Genomic DNA, 6,762 nt, shown 5'->3' on the forward strand with positions numbered 1-6,762 from the left:
GGAATTGGGATTATTCACTTTTCTGAGATGGAGTGATATGGAGTGGGAGAGGCCAGCAAGGAATACTGAGCATCAGGGGATTCTGGGTAACTCTCCTCAGTTGAGATTCAGGAATGTGTGCACTTGATGAGCTTTATAGTGAATGGGTAAAGAGCAATGTGAGCAAGTGTGTCTGTTTAGAAACTACAGCGTATCTTATTCAAAATCAGGGGTGCAAGGTCAATTGAAGCTGCGTATTGGAATCAGTGGGGAGGTTAAAATTAACAATGTTGATGCCTGAGTCTAATTCCCAGTGATTCTGATTCATTTGTCCAGGGTTGGAAGACAGATATTAGAATTTCAAAAATGTTCCTCAGGTGCTCACTTCGGCAGCACATATACTAAAATTGGAATGATACAGAGAAGATTAGCATGGCCCCTGCACAAGGATGACACGCAAATTCGTGAAGCGTTCCATATTTTTAGCAACCTAGATGCCCATCAGCAGACGAATGGATAAGGAAGCTGTGGTACATATACACAATGGAATATTACTCAGCCATTAAAAAGAATTCATTTGAATCAGTTCTAATGAGATGGATGAAACTGGAGCCCCTTATACAGAGTGAAGTAAGCCAGAAAGATAAACACCAATACAGTATACTAACGAATATATATGGAATTTAAAAAGATGGTAATGATAACCCTATATGCAAAACAGAAAAAGAGACACAAATGTACAGAACAGACTTTTGGACTCTGTGGAAGAAGGCGAGGGTGGGATGTTCTGAGAGAATAGCACTGAAACAAGTATATTATCAAGGGTGAAACAGATCACCAGCCCAGGTTGGATGCATGAGACAAGTGCTCAGGGCTGGTACACTGGGAAGACCCAGAGGGATCGGATGGGGAGGGAGGCGGGATGGGGGATAGGGATGGGGAACACATGTAAATCCATGGCTGATTAATGTCAATGTATTGCAAAAACCACTACGATATTGTAAAGTAATTAGCCTCCAACTAATAAAAATAAATGAAAAAAAAAATTGTTCGTCAGGAGAGTCTATTCTAACAAGTAGCGAGAACTGAGAACCATCTTATAGGATTGAAAGAAGTCCAGTACTCTTAGGAAGAATAAAACAGAGAAGTCAAACATAAGAGTAAGTTTTATTTTAATTCCTAATGAGATAATCATCATCATGATCATAAACATCTCATGTTTATTAAGCACTTTAATTAACATAAGGTTAAAATATTTTTTAAATGAAAGTAAAGGCAAAATCAGACAACATACATTTTTACAGTGATAACAAAAATAAGGAATGAGAAATACCTATACTATGTTACCCTCCTTTCTTTACTAATTAACAGCATATTTACCAGTCTTTGTACTTTCTAGCTGCCCCAACTCTTAAATCCACTCCTTTCCCTCTATCCCACAGTTCTTACCTTAAATCGGCACATCACAATCTTTCACCAGTATCCCTGCAGAGTCTCCTAGCTGCATTTGATATTTCTTCCTTGCACTTTCTTTCACAAAACTTCCAAATGAACTGTCTCTTAGTAAAGCTATTACCATATCAGTAATATTCTCCCTTTGCTCAAAAGAAGAAAAATCTCAAATTCCTTTGCTTAAAAAATCTCAAATTCCTTTGCTTAAAAAATCTCAAATTCTAATGCCTCTTCAGTATGGGCCAAATCCGCCTTTTTTGTCTTATTTCACACTGTCTTTTATTCACACCATGCTTTAACCAAATTGAATATCATGATACTTCATATACACACTTTGCCTATTTACTCATTAATATCTGCTTAAAGGACTTCCCTGGTAGTTCACTTGGTAAAGAATCTGCCTGCTGTGCAGGAGACTTGGGTTCGATCCCTGGGTTGGGAAGATTCCCAGGAGAAGGAAATGGCAAACCACTCTAGTATGGTTGCCTGGAAAATCCCATGGACAGAGGAGCCTTGCTTGCTATAGTCCATGGGATCACAAGAGTCGGACACGACTTAGCAACTAAACCACCATCCTGCTTACTTACCTTTTACAAAAACAAGTATATCTCTCCTACTTTTTGAAAATTCACATTATGACACTTTTTATGAAAGGTTTACATTAGGACCAGTTTTGCTAACCGAAAGAAATTCAAAGAGGATTTTTACATTTTACTGAATAAAAAAGGCAAAAATAAAAAATAATGTGTGTCGTGTGTTTCACAGTCACCCTTTATGGAGGCAGTGCATACCCTAGGCAGTGAGAGTTTCCCAGGAACAACACTCAACATCTCAGCATCAGGCCGCCATAGCTTTGAACTGTGTCTGTGAACATTTGTGCTTTATCTCAGTTTATTTTTTTGCTTCCATTAGCAAGATGTGTCCTAAGATAATTGCGTCTTTGCTTTACACAACTGTGGCTTAGAAAAGCTTTCATAGGAATACTCTACTCTAGGGTAGTGGTGAAATCCTGTAATATTTTCTCATAATTCAGCTAGAAGAAATACTCTGTTTCTCAAAGTTCCATAGAACTTTAACTCAATTTATCATGTGGCATATATTTTGTTCTACTGTGCAATATGGTGATGTATGTATGAGACTTTATAGACTGACATCTTTGCCTTCTTCTCTTTGCTTTTATTTGTTGAATGGATGAATGAACTTCCCAGTTTCTTCTCCTTATGAACTTTAGACCAGTTCACATGTTTCTGTGATTCCAGACCACTTGAAAAAGTTTAATAGGAGAGACTTAGTGATAAAATGTCTGTCTCATGTCTCAGCTGGCAGTGTGATAATGTTTAACTATTTTTTGACTAGTTCCACAGTTACTATTTACAGGCATTTTTGTTGTTATTCAGTTGCTCAGTTGTATCCAACTCATTGCGACCCCATGGACTGTAGCATGCCAGGCTTCCCTGTCATTCATTATCTTCTGGAGTTTGATCAAACTCATGATTTACAGGCATACCTTGGGAGATATTTTGAGTTCGGTTCCAGACCACCATGATAAAGTGAATGTCACAGTAAAGTGAGTGACATGAACTCTTTGGTTTCCCAGGGCATATAAAAGTTATGTCTACATTATACTATAGTCTATTAAGTGTGCAATATCATTAGGTCTTAAAAAACAATGTATATACATTAATTTAAAAATCCTTTATTGCTAAAAATGTTAACCATCATCTGAGCCTTAAACAAGCTGTAATCTTTTTGCAATAGTAACATCAAAGATCACTGATGACAGGTCACCAAAATAAATATAATAATAATGAAGAAATTTGAAATATTGTGAGAATTACCAAAATGTGATCCAGAGACATGAAATGAGTGAATGCTGCTGGAAAAATTGTGCTGACAGACTTGCTTATTATAGGATTGCCACAAACCCTCAGTTTGTTATAAAAAGGAAAAACCCGTTTTCTGTGAAGTGAAATACAGCAAAACACAATAATGTGAGGTATAACTGTACTGAATACCTGTCATGTGCCAGACAAACAATTACAACTTGCAACTCCTTCAACAATCATCTCAATCTTAGAAAGGAAGAGTAAACCACTACTCAGGGTAAATAACTTGCCCAAATTCCTCCATAAATTGACAGCACTGAAATTCCAGACTTGCTGTTTTTATCCAAGGCCATACAGGACAGGGTTAAGGTTGAAAATACTTGATATCATCAAGAAGGCTTGATATCAGAGTACTGGGTTTTTCCCCCCAGTTCATCCAGACAAGGTCAGATTCCCACCTGCTCATCTACACATCAGTCTGTTCTGACTTTATTCCAAGTTCTGCCAGGAAAGCTACTTTTTATCCAGATGTACAATTAAACCAGAAAAGCTAAATCTACATTGGATACCTTGAATCCAGCCTAATCAAATTCTGCAGAAACCATCAGAAACCATCAGGATTTAATAAAAGCGATTGAGAGGCATCAAAATGAGAGAATACAGAGCTGTTAATGAAAAATGAAATCTCATAAGGTAAACAAAATTGATATGAAAGCTCAGTCTCTAAATTCAGTCTTTTTCTTGCTTCTTACATATTCATAGTATGTAGAGGTTGTGTCTACATGACTTCAAACTTTCAAAGTGAATTTGAATTTGTTACCTGAATATTCCCAAAATAACCAGATTTATTTTTAGCCTTCAAGAGGTTTACCTAACATTTTCATTTCTCATCCACAGATAGCCTTGCAGAAAACTATGAACATCAGTTGAACAAAGACAATTCCAGTCCTGGAGGTTTAGACCTAGAGAATTAAATTTAATGGGAATCTGACAAGCTGGTTCTAAAGCTGTTACTCGAACAGGATTATTATTTAGTTTAACAAAGAGGACATCCATTTTTCTTACTCAAAGGTGTCCCTGTACTATGAATTCCTGTCCTAAGTCACTTTTGTGAAGGCCAAGTGTGAATTTAAGCGGTAATAGCAGCAGGGAAAAAGCCTCTTTTAAAGCCCTTGAGTAAGAACTATGGGTCCAATTTGATTTGACAGCCTAAGGGAAGTTAGGAGAGATAGTTTTGGCCATCAGCTTTGTATGAGAGAGCAGAGAAGTAACTTCAATTCTCATATAAACTTCAGCTAGTTTTGGGATACTCTACAGAGTTGACTGTCACACTTGAGTTCAGGACTGAGATTTGCAGAGTCAGAACTGCCCTTGCACCACGGTTGCTTTTTTCTCTCTCAAGTAATAATACACAACTAGGCCGAGTGCTTGCCCAGGTACCACAGAGATTTTGTGGTAAGATACGAAACTAAAGATAAAGCATTTCCTAGAATCTCTAAAATATAGGAACTGCATTTTTTCCAGGATAATATGACTTTTATTAGTGAATACCTTTATTAATCTTCATAACTGTGAGCTAATGAGTCCCAATTGACACATATATAGAAAGGATACCAAAATGGTCATAAATATGACTTTTACTCAAAGTCAGAGAAAAATATTAGGTGACCAGATTAGTTGGGTGATATTTGATATTTATCAGGGTCTCAATGTTCAAACATTTAAAAATAATTTTCTGTAGACTTTTTTTTCTTTCCCAATTGGCTGGAGAGTCAGTGGCTAGATAATGTTATCACAAAGTAGGAAGTTTAAGTTCAGTTCCTAACACACCATAAAGTTACTGTTGAGCAACTTAGAGTCTCTTTATTTTTGTCTTTTGATTTGTAAAACTGGGAGATTAATATGTTGATCTCATAGGAAAGCTGTGAAACTAAATTAGATTAATAACCAGTAAATATGGAAAGGGTCTGAGCAAGTGAATAAAGAATTATTAAGTATATTTGTTTATATTTAAGGAATACTGGAATGTAGATTAGTACAAACCTTTTAGAAGGCATTTTGGAAATCCCTATTAAAATTCAGAATGGTAGTATTAGGGAAAGTTACTTTTACTTTTCACTTTATACCAGTCTGATAATTTTTGCTTGAGAATGTTGCATTATCATTTCTAATTAAATAATTTAAAATAAGGAAATCTGTGTTCTTTTTGAAGGAGGAATACTTAAAGGGAAGTGAATCATTAATGTTTGTCTTTATTCCTAAGAGCAAGTGTTGACCAATCAGTTACATAGTTCAGTCTTAATTTTTTATTTTAGAATGTAACCTATTCTAAATGGACTCAGTGTCCCATGAGAACAGTTTCAACATAGACCATCATATTTTGTATTCTGAGCATAGGATGTGAAAGTTCAAATAAAAATGCCTCTGGTCAGCCTAATAGTGCTATGAATGCTAAAAGAAATCTTTGAATGTCTACATCTTTCCATCTCAGATTTCTTCAAGTTGCACTCTAGCTGCTAATGCCAGGGAGGGCAACAAGAGAACCAGAGCAAAAACTGCTTCCAAATCTTCATTAGCACAGTGATAAATAACCTTCCAAAAGTATCTATTATTACAGGAATTTTTGGAAAATCATGAGGGGAAAGGGGGAAAAAAAGAAGAAATTAAAACCAATCTAACAAAAGACCAGCCTTAGCAATATGGCAGTAATAAGATGTTTTAAATCTCTGCTTCAGTTTTGTTCTCTGAAAATACTTCATGCTGGAAAATTCCACTTAAACTTTGAGTATACTAAAGGCCTAAATTGTACCTCATCAGTAGCACTGAATTAAATTTTCATGTAAAAAACTTTATAACTTTGTTTTCTAGTTTTAAAGAAAATGTTTTGTTAGGAGTTCCCTGGTGGCCTAGTGGTTAGGATTCCGAGCTTTCACTGCCATGGCCCTGGTTCATTCCCTGGTCAGAGAACTGAGAACCTGAGAGCTATGTGGCTTAGCCGATAAACAAGTAAATAAAAATATTTTTACAAACAAACACTTTTATCCAGTCATTTTGGATAATACATTCAAAAATGCAAAGCTAAATTAAGAAAAGGTGAAAGTTCAAATCAATTGCAGTTAAATTTATGATTAATAGATTTTCTTTGGTTAGTTGATCAGCTAATGCTCTGCTTTTAGCTAAAAGAGAATAGATTCTACACTTAAGACCCTCTAAGAAAATGCAGTAGTAATAATTTAACTATTTAGTTTTTTAAATATTGCAAACTTATTTCTGAGCTTCCTGGCAAATAGAAAAAAAAAAAACACAACATTCAACCAGATGTAGATTAACTTTCTCATTATCTGGAGCTTGAAACAGTTTGCTAATCTTTCAAGTTCAGAAAATGCCACAATTACATTTGTGAAGAAATGGAGAAACAAGGTACTAGACTTTAATACACATGAGGGAAGATGAGCAAAGGTGCTAGCAGCATGTGACAAGTGGAAAGGAGAGCTATTCCCTAATA

The 6,762-nt window shown here is 35.7% G+C and overlaps 1 non-coding gene across 1 annotated transcript; it reads left to right on the forward strand.

The window, feature by feature from the left end:
• The first annotated feature begins 356 nt into the window (after positions 1-356).
• LOC122438945 lies at positions 357-463 on the forward strand. The gene has a single exon (XR_006268690.1). It is a non-coding gene; the product is annotated as a U6 spliceosomal RNA (small nuclear RNA).
• The last annotated feature ends 6,299 nt before the right edge of the window (positions 464-6,762 follow it).

Source organism: Cervus canadensis, chromosome 3 (genome assembly GCF_019320065.1).
Source record: "Cervus canadensis isolate Bull #8, Minnesota chromosome 3, ASM1932006v1, whole genome shotgun sequence".
Lineage (NCBI taxonomy): Eukaryota > Metazoa > Chordata > Mammalia > Artiodactyla > Cervidae > Cervus > Cervus canadensis.